An 18,117-nucleotide genomic window follows, 5' to 3' on the forward strand; every position below is an offset into this window, starting at 1 on the left:
CGCGCGCTGCGGGCCACGCCCCCTGTGGGCGCGTGGCTCCGCCCTTTACGCGGCTGGACGCTCCCAGGACTCCGGGCGGGCGGGGACCGGCGCTGGACGTGGCGGCTCTGGTCCTGGTGAGCGCTGTCCGGCCTGGTTGACCCCAAGCACCGTCGTTCAGTGCCTGAATGTGGTTGAGCCGGGCCGGTGCCGGGAGGAGCTCCGTGGTCTGGAGAAACCCAGACCAAGCCTGCAAGAGCCTCAGTCAAGAGATAAGCGAGTGATAGGCAAGACTGAGAAGGGCAGGTGCCCGTGCGAGGCCCGGGGGAGATCAGCGTGCGAGAAAGAGGGTGCCGAGAGGGGCGCGAAATCTGGACCGGTGTCAAGGTGAACAAGATGCCCTAGAAGGAGGTAGGACCTTGGCAGGCAGAAATCGAAGAATTTCAGTCCTGACAGGAAACCACAAATAAAAAGCATAGAGGCTGTGAAGTGTGAAGTTGTGTCGATGACAAGCCGTCCCCGCTTGTTCAGTCGTGAGTTGCACCAGAGCACTGGCTCTCAAACTTTTTGTTCGCAGGCTCCCTTCACGCTCTTAGAAATTACTGAGGACCCCAAAGAACTTTTGTTTCTCTAGTTTATATTTATTGTGTTCGAAATTAAGAGTTTCAGAATTTTGTTTAAGATAAGTAATGCACGTTAACATTTTTATAACAAGTTTCCCCAAAAAAAAAGTCTAATGAGAAAATTCTCTTTAAGGTATGGCTTTAATAGAAGACCATTGGATTCTCTAGCTGCTTCTGTATGTTAACGTTACCACTTCTCGCACAGATCTGGAAATTCCTCTGCATCTTCTTGAGAAATGAGAATGAAAAAGGCAAATAACCTCTTAGTATTGTTAAGAAAATAGTTTTGACTTCACAGACACCCGAAAAGGGTATCTCAGAATACACACCACCCCTGATTAGTCCCCACACCAAAGTTTGAACTTGGCACAGAGAAACAGTTTATATTTGCAGTAACAGGTTTTGTGTGGTTTTTTTTTTAAGATTTTATTTATTTATTAGAGAGAGAGCGCATGAGATGGGAGAGGGTCAGAGGGAGAAGCAGACTCCCCGCTCAGCAGGGAGCCCGATGTGGGACTGGATCCTGGGACTCTGGGATCATGACCTGAGCCAAAGGCAGTCGCTTAACCAATGGAGCCACTCAGGCGCCCTGCAGTAACAGTTTTAATCTAAGTCAGTTCTAATAGCTCACATTTTTTAGCATTTCCTATGTGCATGGTTCATGCTTTTATATGTGCTTTTACATTTATGTATTTATGTACTGAGTAACAATTCTCATAATACCCTTTCTGGAGTAGTTAATATTTTAACTTTTACAGTTGAGGAAGACACGAGGTGGTTAATTTACCCACATCAGAATGCAGTCAAGCCAAAATGAGGTTAAATTAGATAGTATCTATCTGCATTCATCAATGATGTAGTAAACTCTACGTGACTGGATTAGCAGAGGCTCCCCTAGAACAGAACAAAAGGCCTGACCGAGATTAAAACCTTCAGAAGGGCGCCTGGGTGGCTCAGTCATTAAGTGTCTGCCTTTGGCTCAGGTCATGATCCTAGGGTCCTGGGATCGAACCCCGCGTCGGGCTCCCTGCTAGGCAGGAAGCCTGCTTCTCCCTCTCCCACTCCCCCTGCTTGTGTTCCCTCTCTCGCTGTGTCTCTCTCTGTCAAATAAATAAATAAAATATTTTAAAAATAAAACCTTCAGAAATGGGGTTGTGTCACTGAAAATTTCACTACACCCTCTTTTGGGACCTCAGTCCTGAGTCCCCCTTCAGATTACATTTGTGGACACTCCTGCACAGGGAAAGTTCCACACAAAATTCATAAAAGCACGGCCAGATTCTTGTGTCCCCTTGCAGTGGAACACTTCATGGAGCAATATCCTAACAATGTCAAAGCAGTTAAGTACTAATGGCTGCCTGAATTTTGAATTAACACAATAAATGAACACTGTGGGGACAGGAATCCCTTTAGACTTCCTGAAGGGTCCAGTCAAATTGGCTTTCCAGAAGGATTCTCTTTAACCCTTCTCTCTTCCCAGTTTTCTCTGTTATCCATATTTTCCCTACCTTTCTTCCACTTGCTCCTCTTCCCCTCTCTTTTCTCCCCCCAGTTCCTATTTTTTTTTCCTCATTAGTTGTGTATTTTACCACTTGGCCCAGCTCCATCCTCCTTTCCCTGGTTTTACTATGACTAATAGGAAGAGGTTTATTTAGACCACACGGGAGTTCTTGATATGAGCCGTGAAAGGCACAAAGTCGTGTTAAAAGGGGGAATCACAGGGTGCCTGGGTGGCCCAGTCAGTTAAGCGCCTGCCTTCGGCTCAGGTCGTGATCCCGGGATCACTTCCCTTTAGGATATGGCAGGGATCTATCAGGCATATTACTTAACTAGTGTTGATCAGACAATTCCTGATTGACTAAGATTCCATTTCTGGAAGAGCCAAAAGTGTCTTGGTCTGATGATGTAGGGCTTAGCATTAGTACTCCATTTTGGGCCTGTTGTCTTGTTTGTAACACTGTATTAAAGAGCAAGATTCACCTGAGTAAATATTCAAGATCTTACTGGCTTTATTCAACAATTCATGAATTGGGTAGCATCCAACCCAGCAGATAGATAGAAAGCCACTCTAAAGAGCTGTATAAGTCAAAGAGATTTTTATAGACCAAAGTGAGCAGGAATAAGGAAGTTTTACAGGACATTTGCTGATTGCCTAAAGCAGGGTTAGTTTCCCTGTATGGAGCAAAGGGAAGTCTTAGAGCCTGGTTAGATAACCTATGGTGATCAGGCAAGCCTTGATTGGTTGACCTAGGTCCTCCTTTTCTAGAAGAACCAAGCGTAGAAACTAGTTAAGTTTTGATTTGCTGACATGGGGCTTATCATGAGCAACTCCATCTTGGGCCTAATGTGGTTGCTTTAACAAATGTACATTTGTGAATGAATGAATCATTAGCTGTTGGTCATCTAGAATTGCTATCCCCTAAGGAAGCATGTCAGAACCTGGAGAGAGAATTGTTATTTGAAACTACCTACCAAGGGTGTCTAGTACAGTTGACCTTGAACAATGTGGGGGTTAGAGGCACCAGCACCCCTGCCCAGTTGAAAATCGACACAAACGGCACTTGTACACAACTATACTAAACTTGCCACCTACATCTATAAGGGTTGCCTCCACTAGACTAGAGATTGTGAACCCATGTGCCTTCCTGGGCCAAACTGATAATACAAATCAGAGCACAGCAAGCTATAGACTGGGGTCCATGTCCAGCCTGCCACTTTTTTTTTTTTTTTAAGTAAATAAAGCTGTTTGGAAATAGACCATAACCATGTGTTTATGTATTTTCTATATAACCTAAAGGTGACTGTAGCAGGGATTTACCATTATGGAAAGAAAAGCACTCTGTCTCAGGATTGCCCTTACTGCCATTTACACAATTCTTTTTTTCTTTTTTAAGATTTTTTATTTATTTATTTGACAGAGAGATAGAGAGCACAAGTAGGCAGAGGGAGAGGGAGAAGCAGGCTCCCCGCCAAGCGGGGAGCCCGATGCGGGACTCGATCCCCGGACCCTGGGATCATGACCTGAGCCAAAGGCAGCCGCTTAACTGACTGAGCCACCCAGTCGCCCTGCCATTTACACAGTTCTTATGTAATCTTGTGCCCAAGAAGAATTAATCAATGAGCCAATTAATAATAAGTGGTAATTAAGATGAAAATTATAAATGGAGAAAGTAATTTAGCATAGTTCAAAGATGGGGTAAAGGGTCTCTGATAAGTGCCCTCAAATATATATTTTGAATGAAGTAAGGTAAAATTACAAGAATAGAAGATACCTGTGTGGCTATTGAGGAACTTGGTGAGGCCTCCCTCAAGTATGTGTAAATTAAGGAAATAAAGTTATGCTCTGAGAAATAAGCTCTACAACTACATGAAACAGATCAGAACAGATACAAAGTCATCTTAAGGAGACAGAATAAGTCTGAAAGTGTAAGCAAAGAGAAAGATTAAAAGGGCCATCAAGGGCACCTGGGTGGCTCAGTTGTTAAGCGTCTGCCTTTGGCTCAGGTCATGATCCCAGCGTCCTGGGATCGAGTCCCAAGTCGGGCTCCCTGCTTGGCGGGAAGCCTGATTCCCCTCCCCCCACCCCGCTTGTGTTCCTGCTCTTGCTATGTCTCTGTCAAATAAATAAATAAAATCTTTAAAAAATAAATAAAAGGGCCATCAAAGCAAGGCTGGTTGGCCATGAAAGCATAGAAAAAGGAGCATCATGAATGGTGAATCTCAGCAGAGCCCTTTTAAGAAATGCCCACTAGAGGATGGCCCCTCAGCTGACAGCTGTGAATATTCTGGTACCATTGGTATGGCCATTCTTATAGTAAAAAATGGCAGTGTCAGGCTTTCCCAGCTTAATGCCATTATAAATTTGAATCATCTAACTTGCTCCCCTTATTTGGATTCCATGCTCACTCACTAAGCAACCTTCTAACAATTTGCCTTCCTCAGAGGTCTGTCTTCAGTGAAAGAATGTGCCAGCCATGTGGAGACAAGTAATCCAGACACAGAAGTGGTTCTAATCCTCTTGTGAATTGATAAGTAGACATTCTGGTTTCATGCATCTGCTCTCTGAGCTTAATTAATAAGAGAGCAATGAGATGGATCCACATTTAGTATGCTGACAGATCCAGTTTCTAAACATACAGGGTGGGGACCAGACCCTTGGCAGAGGGAATGCTACCGTATGAGGTATTGGGAGACGACCAAATCCTCATCCTCTGATATCCCTACACTGTCTTTGCAATGAAATTCCTCTAAGCTTTGCATCTGTCTGCTGACTCTGAGAGCATTGATGTATAGGGAAAGAACCAGATGTGGGTTGGCAAATCTCTGATCCAGATTAGAGAAAGGATACTAGAGTGAATTCAGAGCATACATGACCCTTTTCACTAACCAGCTACACCAACTCCTAATGTAATTGGCGCCTGAAGATGTTCTTTGATCTTGGCCCGCTTTTAGTTAATTTCAGTTAATAAAATGCCATTTGTGTCTCTGGGTTGTGATTATTAAGTATCTTTTCATATCTGTCAATTTTCTCCACTATAAAATGAGGAGACTAACACCTCATCTCATTGATTTACTAATCATTCATTCAACAAATATTTATTTATTTATTTATTTATTTATTTATTTATTTATTTATTTGAGAGAGAGAATGAGATAGAGAGCATGAGAGGAGGGAGGTTCGGAGAGAGAAGCAGACTCCCTGCTGAGCAGGGAGCCTGATGCGGGACTCGATCCAGGGACTCCAGGATCATGACCTGAGCCGAAGGCAGTCGCTTAACCAACTGAGCCACCCAGGCACCCCAACAAATATTTATTGAGTGCCCGCCATGTGAGAGGCACCATGCCAGGCACTGGTGATATTGGGGAAATAGAGATGATATTGGGGAAATCGATTTCTAATGGGGAAGACATAATTTAAATCAATTGTGTTAGTCTGCTTGGGCTGCTATAACTAAATATTGTAGATTGGGTGGCTTAAACAACAGAAATTTACTTATGGTTCTGGAGGCTGAGAAATCCAAAATCAAGGTGTCAGTTGATTTGGTTCCTAGTGAGAACTCTCTTCCTGGCTTGTAGACAGCTACCTTTTCACTGTGTGTGACCTCTTCTTTGTGCATGCACAGAGAGGGAGAGCTCTTTGGTATTTTGTCTTATAAGGACACTAATTCATCAGATCAGGGCCCCACCCTTATGACTTCATCTGTCCTTACTTATTTCCCTTAAAGACCCTGTCTCCAAAAACAGTCACCTCTCTAAAGATTGTATTTCCAGAGAAGGTCACATTTTGAGGTACTAGGGTTTAGGGGTTCAGCATATAAATTTGAGGAAGACACACATCATTAATGGCAACTGAATCAACCATGCCAACACCTTGATTTCAGATGTCTAGCCTTCAGACCCAGTTTATGGTACTTTGTTATGGCAGAAAACTAATACCCTAATGTTCTAGGGTCCACCCTCAGTATCAGTATCCTCTCTACCAATTTTACTCAAGTAAACAGAACTCCTAAAGGCCTGCTGATATACCAGCACTCTTGAAGTCCTCATGTGGATCAGCCTTTCTCTCCACCATGGCTGTTACTTCATTGTTAATGCACCCCCCCTTCATGTCTATATGACAATCATCTCCTTGGGAACTAGGGATTAAATGAGTAAGACTCAAAGTTTTGAAAATGTGATGAAGTCTTGGAGTATTTTTATTGCTCTTCTTTATTTCTGAAGCTAAGATGGTACCAAGGAAAAGAGTAGAAATGAAAGCTTAATATAAGAAATTACTAACTATAACCTGCATCGACTATTAAGGAGTAAAGAGAACTCTAAAGAAGAGAGGACTCGCAAGGATAGGGAGCAGCCACCACCCCCCAGGGTTGGGGCAGAAAACCCAAGGATGGAATGAACATGGGAGAGGAGCCTTAGCACAGAGCTGAAATCAAAACCTTGTTGGAGAGGGTACGGCCATGACTCACTGAGCAGTGAAGTCCTTGTGAGCTGTCTGCTGGCAAGACTTGCTGGCAAGTCACCTTCTGGGTGCTTTGCGAATTGCTTTGAAGAGGTGTTGCACACTGCCAGCCACTACGCATTACAAACGCCTGCTCCGGAGAAAACACAGTGGAACCAGGAAATGCCCCCTTTTTCCTCCAGCGCCCTCTACCCATGAAGCCTAACATCGTATCACCTGGCCGAGGAGAGACGTTCCAACAGCACCAACAAGCAACGAAGTTGGAGTTGGAGCTGAGAGGCAGTGGACTGATAACAGCACGTTAACCCCGGTTAAATCGAATCCTATGTCTGTTGGACACTGACTCCCACCCATGCAGCTGTGTGTGAAAAGAGAAAACAGCACCAGTAACACAAACCAGACTGACTGGTCTCACTAGTCTTGTCAGTCTCAAGTGGGTACCAGGGCAGCCAGCAGTCCTGCCGCATTTCCCTGGCCTGCTCACCCAGGTGGTGCTTCCTCAAACATGTACCACCTTCTCACCATCCACACGCTCTCTCTGATGATGATCTCACTTCCTATTTCATGGAGAAAATAGAAGCACTGAGAAAAGAGCTTCTGCCCACTCACCACCACACCTACACACCTGGCAGCACCTGCACCCACATGCCCTGCCTTCCTACCTGCTACTAGGCTGAGATGCCTGGGTCCTCTCCACAGCCAGCCCCACAGCCTCTCTCCATTAGACGCCCATCCCTTCTTGCCTACTCAAGGAAACTGCTCTCGCTCCTACAGCATTGACTTGTCCTCCCTCTGCTGAACCATGCCCATCAGCATACACCTAAAAAAAAAAAGCAGACTCTTCACCCCACACACCCCTCTAACTTCTGCCTCATTTCTTTGCCTCTTATTTATAGCAAAAGTCTTTTTAAAACTTAGTCTATATTCATTGTCTCCAATTTTTCTCTTCTCAGTCCCTCTTGCACTTACTCCAATGAGGTATTTATCACCGCCAGTCCACCAAGACCATTATCAAAATCACCAATGACCCGGGGCACCGCTGGTAGGCAGAACCCTGGAAAGGTATTTTTTCAGGGTCCTTGTCTATTTAAACAATTTGATTTTAAAATGCACTTCAAAAAAAATGTATTTTAAAATTTGTGGGCCCATGTGAGATGTTGACATTTATCAATGAAGATTTAGAATCATCAGGAGCTTAGAGGGACTTACATATTGTTTACTGTTCTGTTCTATCACTGCACACGAAGATTCTTTATAGAGTCCAGGCACCAAGTACTTCTGTTCAGATGCAAGAAATATCTCTTCTTGCTCTTTTGGCTAATGTTCTATCTCTCGCAGCTCGCAGCAAGAAAAAGGCAGGAGCACTGTTACTGCTCACAATGTCATGCTTTGAAACCTGTTTGTGTTGAAACAAGACTGTTTTAGGGTTGTGTTTTTTGTTTGTTTGGGGTTTTCTTTGTGCCTCTGTCGTTCTCTTAATACCATTTATTTGATGCTGATTGCATCATTACTTATGACATTGCATCATCCATCACAGCAGCTGTGCATGCTGGCTTTCAATCACTATCAAAGGTTGTCTCTGTGCTTCATTGATGATGACCAAGAATGTAAGCTTTACCCAAAATAAGCAGAAAAATATGAATGATAATCCATTTTCTGATTATGTTAAATTTTCTGATTGGAATGTTACAGTGTTAGAATAGAACAACATGTCTTCGAACCATGTATTCTCTTTAATTCTTTAGGCCGTAATCACACTACATTTTTAGAATATGATCACTTCCAGTTATTGCCTGTATGCCTGCGTCCACACACCACTACCGACAGGGAGGAAAGGCAAGAAGACATGGAAAGAGCAAGAAAAACAGTCTCATTCACGTAAGGAATGTCCATTCCTTGTTGGGCAGAGCTTCAAGACAGACTTGGGAAAGCACAGCATGACCATATCATGTGGAGGCAAGAGAGGACGTGGGTTTGAAGAACCTGTTGGCATGCGTGGCAAAGCAACAGTCTTAAAAGCTCTCAAAGGAGCTATGCATAGGCATGCCTGAAGGCCTTCCTGATAGGTGGTATGAAGCCTGTGGAGGACAGGGTGACGACCCCAAGAGGCAAGGGAGTATACAGGGTAAAGGATGCCTGCCACTATCCCACACCTTTGAGTGCTAAAAGTCAGAGATGGCACTATGCTGGAACATAGGTGAAAGCTGCGGCAGGGGCCCACACATACAGCTCAAGGCTGCCTGTTGGCAGTGGATCAGCAGCAGCCCAGTGCAGTGCACTCGCACTGTGTCTGATGTGAGAGTCACTCTAAATCAGTGTGTCAGTGCCATTCTGGTGACCCGATCTCACACAATCCCACACCAGCCATCAGAAACAATCCAATTGCCAGACTGCCCTCCCAGACCAGGGTCCAGCCAAGAACCCTCAGATGATTCCACTGACACAAATTTGGAATGCCTTGACCTAACAAGTCAACCCTGCACATAGAACGCAGATTCAGACAGTGTTCGAAAGGGGAGAAAACAAAGATTGGGGTCCACACAGATCCCTATCTGAAGACAGGAGCTGCCATTTATCCCTAGTCACCTGGGGGGTCTGCCATGACTAAACCAGCTCTACTGGAATCAGAAATCAGAAAACCTCACATATTTTGCCACTGCCATTTATGCCCTAGCTTCCCTGCAGGGATCCTCACTTTTGTTCTGGGTTTGACCTCACTCATGATTACTTTAAGGCCTGGGTACAAAATTCCTCATTGTCAAGAATTATTTTTTTATGGTCTCAAAAATTCATCAGGAAGTTTGTTTTTTCAAAGATGCAATAGAGTCACAGAATTTCCCAGCTTGAGGGGATTTGAGACATTCATAAAATCATAGACATCCAGGCCTGGAGAAGCTTTAGACCAATTCTTTCTTTCTGAATTCACTCTTTCCAAGCCTCCTCTCATTGTTTCTGTAACATCCAATGCCCTGATTTCCCTCTTATCTTTTTGGCCACTCTTCAGTCTCTTTTGCAGGCTACTCTTTCTAGGGCTAAATCTTCATACCCTTGCTCACTCTAGAATCCCCAGGTGATCTCATCCAGACCCATGGCTTTAAATACCATCTATATGCTGATGATTCCCAAATTTATGTTTCTAGCCCCATACTCTGCACTGAGTTTTAAGCTCATATATCCAGTTGTATGTTCATTGTCACTGGTATATCTCACAAACATCTCAAATTTTAAGTGCTTAAAAATAGACTCAAAATTTTATCACCCATGTCAACAAGTTCCTCCCCTAGTCTTCCAATCAAAGGAAATGGCTCCACTATATACCCAGATGCCCGAACCTGAAACCTGAGAGTCCTTCTTACCTACTTTCCTTTCCCTCACTCTCACATCCAGTCTATTAAAAAATTCCATTTCCCCACCTTTTCTCAAGTGCATCTACTTATCTTCATCTCCAGTGCCAACATTTTTAGTCCAAGCCATGATCATCCCTCCTCCAGACCTCTCCAGTAATGTCCTAACAGGTTTTCCCTGTTCCTCTATCATTTCAATCCATTCTCCATGTAGCAACTGCAGAATCCTTCCTTTCAAGATGTGAATTTAAATATTAAATCTTTCAATGGCTCCCCCTGTACCTAGAATAAAATCCAAACTCCTACAATTGCTTAATATGGTTCTGTCCCTCTAACCTCATCCCATACATCCCCCCTTGCTCACTGTGCTCCAGCCTTGCTGGCCTTTCATTGCCTTGAACTGCGCGAGCTTTTCTACCCTTGGGGCCTTTATACACTAGGACCTCCTGGAATGCTCTTCCACTAATTTTTTTCTTTTAGTCATAGCTTGTCATGGTGTTAAACACATCTACAAATTCTTAGACTTTAACCTATCAAAAGGTAGAATCTAATTCCCCTCCCCTTGAACATGGACTGGCCTTAGCAACTTGCTTCTCATGAATAAAATGCTGTAGAATTGACTCTGTGTAAGTGCTAGCACTAGGTCAAAAAAGGTGATACAGCTTCCAACCTAGTTCTCCCTTGGGAGGCTCACTCTTGGAACCTGGCCACCATACTGTGAAAAAGACAAGCAGCCACACGGAGAGGTCACATGCAGGTGTCTCAGTTGACAGCCCCAGCTGAGATCCCTGACAACAGCCAGCAGCAACCACTAGACATGTAAATGGGGACACCTTCAGATGAGTCCAGTCCCTAGCTTCCAAGCTGCCCCAGATGATGCTGGGTAGAGCAGAGACACACTGCCCCCACCAAGCCCTGCCTAAATTGTAGGTTCATGAGAAAATAATTGCTGTCATTGTTTGAGCCAGTAAGTTTTGTGGTGGTTTGTTACATAGCAGTGGATACCTGGAACACAGCTGATAATGTCCCCTTCTCAAAACTGCCCGCTCTGACCATCCTAAGTGTCCTTTGGCTCCATCCATGACTAAAAAGTGATTATTGACCTCAATGCCTAGCCTGGGGCCAGGCACACAGGAGGAGCTCAGTAAATATTTATGGCATGATTGGATGAGTGAGTAAATCCTCTTGTCACATTTGAAGTTATCAGCCATTGATAAGAGAGAGGTTTGTTTAATCATTCTCAGGGTGGTGACAACAAACCTCAATTCCAAGAGAGGAAAGGATCATTATGGAATGTGCTGTCCCGTACTGCTGTGCAGGATTGGGGGCAGACTTCATGACCACCGCCCAGGGGCCTTAGGTGGCCAGGAGTCATTTGGGTCTGCAGAGGTACATGGGGGTGTCCTAACAATACTAGGCTTGGTGTCAATGCAGCAGACAGTATGCCTTATCTTTGTTGAGGAAGCAAGGGGCTGTTTTTGTTGTCTGTCATGCCTGCCTCACGTGTCTTTCTCAGAAGTGGGCATATTCGCAATATGGGAGACAGAAGACCAGGGGATGGAGGCAGAGAAGTTTCAGAGAATCATTCTTGCTGGAGATGCTGCACTTCAGCAGAGCTGATAATGACAACATGTCAGACGATTGAGTTTCGGGCTGGTTCCTGGGGGCCCTAGTCATCGCTTTCTGCTCTGACGTGTGGTCTCCTTGGCGACAGGACGGTTGCTGGGCGGACAGCAGCTTTGGGGCTGCCTGACTAGCTCGGATGCTAATGGGCTCTGACAGCTTTCATTGGGATGAAAAGATTTAGGGTCCCTACTGGCTTTCTTAAATTAAACCCTCCCTCCTGGAGTGAGTTTGTTTATAAACGTTGCGTTAGATTAGGAGAATTTTCCTGTGAGCACAGAGTCCCTTTACCATAGAGGTTGACTTGTTGGGGCTGCTCGCAGAGTTTCCGAGATCAGGCTCCTCACAGCAGCCCAGCCAGGCAAGGATACACCCTGGTCGGGGTCCCAAGCAACACCTCTGAGGGCGTGTACTGAGCAGTATCAATAGGAACACAGGAACCACTCCAGTTATTTTAACAGAGGTAATTTAATCTAGGCAATAGGTGAGGCAGGTATTGGAGGCTGAAAAGGCAAAAAGAGCGTATCAAGGTAAAGAAGGGCAGGAAGCAGCTCCATTTCTGTGGCTGGAGAACAAAGGGGAGAGATGGGGGTTCTGGTCAGAGGCTTGAAACAGGGACCTGCAGAGCTGAGGCCCAGATCCCCAATGAGGGGTGACTGCCTGGTATCTCTGAGACTGGTGCTGGATGTGTGGAAACAACTGGAAATTGGGACACATTGCCATGGGAAGGAACTGTCACAGCAAGGTGGAGAGTCATTGCTGGAGTGATGCTCGCAGGAACAGGAAGCAGCGGGGAAGGAGCAGGCCCACTCCCAGCCCCTTATGGACAGAGCCTGAGCTGGAGCCAGTTGGCCACAGAGAACTGGAGTGCAGAGTCCTGGCCCCAGAGTCACAGAGTAGAGGATGGAAGGGTGGGTCTGAGCTGACTGACATCGGTTTCGTCACCAGCACTGGGAAGCTGAAGAAAACAGTCATGGTGGGGGACCAGATGGAATACCTGGCCAGGAACATCCACACCCACCCTTTCACTGTGGAAATCATCTAATGTTTCCTTAGTTCCTTGCACAGTACAGGCATCTTTTTACATTATCTTATTTAAAGGCAGATAATGGTACCTGCCAGTGTGTTCTGACACTGAGGAGAGTGGAGACTGTCCCCAGTGTCCAGCATTGGTCCCTTTCACCTCAGCATTGGTCCCTTTCGCCTCAGCCTTGACCCTGAGCTCTGGCTCCCAGGGCCTGGAACAGCCTGGTGCGCCCTGACCTGTGGCCCCCTCATCTAGTGGACTCCCCAGATCTGGAAGTTTCCACCTTGTTCCTCTAGAGCAGGTGGACAGGTCCCCAAGCAGGACCGTCACCTTCCCCAGCCCTGTTTCAGCTGGTATAGCTCCACAGCATTTGCTCCTCACATTGGGTTTCTAAGCCAGCTGACATTTGAAGAGGAGGTTCTGCAGGAAACAACAGCTTGGAAACCCTTACCCTAGAGAGGAATCCTTCAACCCGCTGGCTGCCATTGAGCCAGCAAGGCTCGCTTCCCATAGTCTCCTCTTCTGAGATGTCCTCTGTCCCTACCAGCCTCAGGCAGATGTCAGTCCCTGCTTGTCCCCTACAAAAGCCAACCGTCTCCCAAATCCCTTAAGAGTATTCTTTCAAAGGCATGATGGTGGGTGGTCTGCTGGGTGCTCTCTCTCTGGGCACATGGGTTGTACCTGTTTGTACGCAGTGGAGTTTGAAGTACTATTTTTTGCTCATTTGTTAATTGGTGTGTTTTTCCTCAAGAAGCCTTTTAATCCACCCTAGAGGAAGGAAAGGGTGGGGAAGGGAGTGACTCAGTAAGGAGGGAGGAGTAGGATTTTTCCTTTCCCAGACGGACCCCAGCCCCACAGCTGCCCCTAACATGCGCAGAAGTATAACCAGAGCCAGTTTGCCTGCGTTCCCGCCTTTTCCTCGCACCCCCAACTCCCCCCAGCAGGCAGCGAACAAACACCTCCACCCGCATGTCTAAATTCTATCCAAAGCCTTGCTAAAGACAGCTGCCCTTGGTTGTCCCTGAGGCCTAGGTGAGCTCACCACAGGACCAATGGGGAAGAGGCTGGGGCATTTGCGCAGAGAAATTGGATCCCAGGTACCCAAGGCATAGGACAGCGAGAAAGGACTGACCCTGGTTGGCACAGACTTGGCCCTTGGACTTGTCCTGTGGGGCGGGATTGGCCCCCACCAGAGCCAAAACAGGGCTCCTGAAACAATGGTCCAGGACTGCAGCCTGAGAGGACAAAAGAGGCCTGCCTGGGCACAACGGAGCGCAGGGGAGGGGTTGCCCTGCAGCCAGCCTCCTTCCGAAGCCCCCACCCAAGCAAGCACTCCTGAGCCAGCGGGAGAAGCAACATCAAGGTGTGGGCCAGCGCTCGGTAGCAGCACTGCACGGCAGAGGGGGCAAGAGCCGTGCAGGCCGGCCAGGGCGCCATCTGCTTAGACGGAAGGCTGCACAGGCCACCAGCATCCCAGCAACACAGTGAAGAAGGCGCGCTTCCAGGGCTGAACACTGGGCCCTTCCCTGTCTTGGCTGATGATGGGGTGGTGGGGGGCTGGGGGGTGGCAGAGAGGAAGGGAAAGAGACACCCGGTTGCATATTCTAAAAAGCCCAAATATGACATTTCTTCACCTTGGTGCACTCGCCAGTTTTAGGCATCTTCCCCACTCTGCCCCAAATCCCCACTCTCCTACACTCAGAGATCTTGAGTTTACTGCCTTCTATTTTAATACCTAATACATTTCTTTAAACCTTTTCCCGTGGAGAAATTCAAAGGCAAAATCAGATGGAAGAGTACAGCAAACCCCCATGTGCCCTTCATCAAGGCTCAGCACCATCAGCTCGGAGTCAATCTTGTTCTGTCCGAACTGCCGCCTATGTCTCCCCTCCCTGTATTATTTTGAGGCAAGCCCAAGTATCCTTGATTTCATCGATTAAGGCTTCAGAATATGTCTCCTAAAAATGATTCTTTCTAAAAAATATAACCTCAAGGCCTTTAGCACACCTAGACTAAAAAAAAAAAACACCTTAACATCTTGCACTATGCACTCAGTGGTCTCATTTCCGTGTCTCCTAAATACCACCCGTGGTATTGTGGGAAGGGCACTGGCAGAGGACAATCCGCAACAGGATAACAGCGGGCCTGGCTGTGGCCCGGACCAGGCGGGTGCCAAAGGTTTGAGTGGGGGAGGAGATGGTGGGAGATGTCCAGGGAACATGGGGACTGCAGGCCAGGGCTGAGCAGAGGGGGACAGAGTCCTCCCCCATTCCTTCCCAGCCCGAAGGAAAAGAGAGGCTGGAGGAATAGGGGCTGTGCAAGAACCCCCTGTGAGAGAAGTGAATTTTTCCTGAATGCTGGGGAGTATTCATTATCAGTAAATAGAAGTGTACACCTGTCACCTCGGCAGGCTCCAGGGACAAGAGTGAATTTCCTCAGGAGGTAATCAGTGTGCTGGGCTGGAGGGAGGGGGCAGGAAGAGGTCTTGGATTTGGTGAGTGTCAGACCTAACGCTACCCCTTTGGAGAGGGCGATGGAAAGGGAAAAGCATGTAGACTTTGTCCTCATACCAACCTAGGCTTACCGCCTGCTGCTGCCAGTTACTAGCTATGTAACCTGGAGCAAGCTCTTAACCTTTCTGAGTCTGTTCCCTTGTCTCTAAAGTGATAAAATGGGAAACTTAAAAGGCCCCTAAAGGGATAGATCCAGGAACACATGTGAAATGTCTCATCAGCACTTAGCCAGAGAGAGCCCAGCTGCTTGCTGGTTCTTTCCCAGCCTCTATCTTTTTCCCTTGACATCTAGATTCAGTCACACAGGTAGCCGAGGAGACCGAGCTCTGAGAGGGCTCACTGTGACAGAGATTCTCAGTCTTCATCTCCCATGCCATGTGGTCCCCAGGTGGCTATCACACTGGTGGGAACTCCAGCCTTTCTCCTCCACTCAAGAAAGCCTTCCAGAATGCAGGTGGGGCGGGAGAGAGGTTGTCTGGGACTGGGACATTATAGGATAGCTGAGGACAGCAGCAGTGACCAGCCAACGGAGAGGGCAGGAGAGACAGCGCTCTGAGACACCAGGGTTGCGGGGCGGGGAATCAGACAGCCCTGGAAGCTCTGTGAAGGAGGAGCCATGTTTATGACCTAGCACCAGGGCTCCAAGGGCGTGTGACCCGTGCAGTATCACAGAGTCCCGTGCTCGGAAGGGCTTGCACTTCATTTAAATGCCTTGCTGTCACCATCTTGACCTTGTTAAAATTTTTAACAAGGACCCCACATGTTCATTTTGCAGTGGGTCCCACAAATCATGCGGCCAGCCCTACCTGGCACCAACCTGCCAACTGTGTGGATTCCTGCAGCATCCCCAGTGAAGTGGAGAAAGCAGATCACAGCTGATGCAGCCTGTTGGGCTTCAAGAGCAGGTGTTTACATGGAGACAGGAAAGGTGAGGGACCATCACATGGTTCCAGGGACCACCCATGGTGTCTAGGACGGGCGGGCAGGGGACTGATGCATTCGAAGAAAAGGAAAGAGTCTAAAGTCTGGAGGTCTTACAGGCACCACTAGTTTGGGTGGAAATAGAAGTGTGATTGAGACACAACAATGATTTTATTATTTACTGATAATAAAAACTACCCAGCCCTCAAGCTGGGGCTTGAAGATTTCACAGGTAGAGCACATGGTGTGGCCGGGCCGGGGCCTTGGAAAGCAGAGCTTAGTGGAGGATCGGGCAAGCTGCAGCTGTAGGTGATGGGGTCAGGATGGCGATGGGAAAATGTGGGGAGAATGGGGGCAGTGGAGGTCCCAGCCCTCTGCAAGGGTTGCAGGACGAGCCTGGAGAGGGGGACGCTTGAGCCCCAACAGGTTTCCAGCACCAAGATTGATGGACAAAAAAAAAAAAGAGGAAGACAAATAACAGGAATGGGACACCAGAAAAAAGCCAGGTGGGCTGCCTGGGAAGACAGTGAAAAGGCTGACTAAATGTAGTCTGGGCACTAGCTCGTTGGACAGGTAGATGGCCACGCAGCTCAGCAATCAGAGGGAAGCTGGGTTGCAGAGTGGAAAGCCTGCGGATTCTGGCACCAGATGGCCTGGGTTCTAACCCTACCTCTGCTACTTGTTAAATGAGCCATCTTGGCCCAGTTATTTAACCTCTGCACCTGAGTTTCCTCGCTATGAAACGTCAGTTTGAATTTTTTTTATCTTACAATGTGCCTTTTGAATTAATATATGTAAAGCACTTAGAACAGTGCTTGACACCTAGTAAGGGTGCTGGACAAGTCATGCACTTGCTTTTATCATTATTATGACCGGTAAATAACACCGTGTGTGTGTGCACGTTGCAGCCGTCAGCCGCTAGCGGAGACGTGACTCCTTCACCTGCTGGCGCCGGAGGCTTAAACATCACGCAAGAGGCACCGGAAGGCGGCAGCCCCCTCCTCCCTCCCTGGTTAACATTTCTAAAGTATCTGTGAGATCCAACCGCGCAGGGAGCCAACGCCCCCCTGACTCAGAAGAAGAGGCGGTGGTCCACCCCGCGACAGGCACCTGGCCTGGAGCGGCCGCGACTACCCCACCCCCACCCCCACCCCCACCAAGCGCCAACACCTCTGGGCGGCAGGCGCCACCTGGAGGCCACCTCAAGATCTGCGGGAATGCCGCAGGCCCTTGGGCAGGTGGCAGAATCCTTTCATTCTCTTTTATCCTTTATTAAGCCACTGCTGTGTCTTAGGCTCTGGTGACAGGGGTGGAAATAAAGCTAACGTCCGGTCTCCCATGACATCTATGGCTTGATGGAGAAGATAGACCCTTGACAAATAATTCAATGTGTAACGCTAGGGCTGGGAAAGAGATGGATACAAAGGAGGGAATAACCAGAGCGCCTGGGTGGCTCAGTCAGTGAAGCGGGACACTTGATCTCTGCTCAGGTCATGATCTCAGGATTCTGGGATCAAGCCCCACGTAGGGCTCCACATTGGGGGTGGAGCCTGCTTAGGATTCTCTCTCTCCCCCTTCCCCTGCTCATGGTCGCTTGCTGTCACTCTTTAAAAAAAAAAAGGAGGGAGTTAACCAACCACCCAAGACATTTATTGGTGCCAGGTGCCATTAAAAGCACTAGAAATAAAGAAAGGAACAAAACAAGCTCCTGCCCCTGAGGAGCTCATCATGGGTAGGACAGACAGGCAAACTTAGAGGTAAGGGACAGAGTTAAGAATGAGCCAGCCCGGGATCAGAGGTGTCGGGAGGGAGGTCAGGGACATCCTCCAGGAAAATGTATTCCTTGAGTTCAATTTTAAAGAATGGGCAGGTTGGGAGGTGGGGGCGGGGTATCTTTTGTGAAATTGTGGAAGGAAAAAAAAAGATATGGGTTGGAGAGTGGCAAGTTCTGTGTCTGAAATACAAGGAACATGGAAATGAGGGGCTGGGACACCGGGCTGAAAAAGGAGTTTGGAGCCAGATCGTGAAGGGCTCCATTTGATGAGTGAAGAAGTCTGGACCGGATCTGGAGGACAGCAGGGAGCATCCCAGCATCCTCAGCAGAGACCTGCGTTCGCCCTGAGATGCA

General features: G+C 47.4%; 1 long non-coding RNA gene across 1 annotated transcript; it reads left to right on the plus strand.

Annotated features, from left to right (window-relative positions):
* Positions 1–31: 31 nt before the first annotated feature.
* Positions 32–17,806, plus strand: LOC123851135 (uncharacterized). Its single transcript, XR_006792491.3, has 3 exons — positions 32–390; positions 15,844–15,996; positions 16,898–17,806. It is a non-coding gene; the product is annotated as an uncharacterized LOC123851135 (long non-coding RNA).
* The last annotated feature ends 311 nt before the right edge of the window (positions 17,807–18,117 follow it).

This window comes from Mirounga angustirostris, unplaced genomic scaffold, assembly GCF_029215605.1.
Source record: "Mirounga angustirostris isolate CCGP_5_RB_7025 unplaced genomic scaffold, mMirAng1.0.hap1 SCAF_10, whole genome shotgun sequence".
Lineage (NCBI taxonomy): Eukaryota > Metazoa > Chordata > Mammalia > Carnivora > Phocidae > Mirounga > Mirounga angustirostris.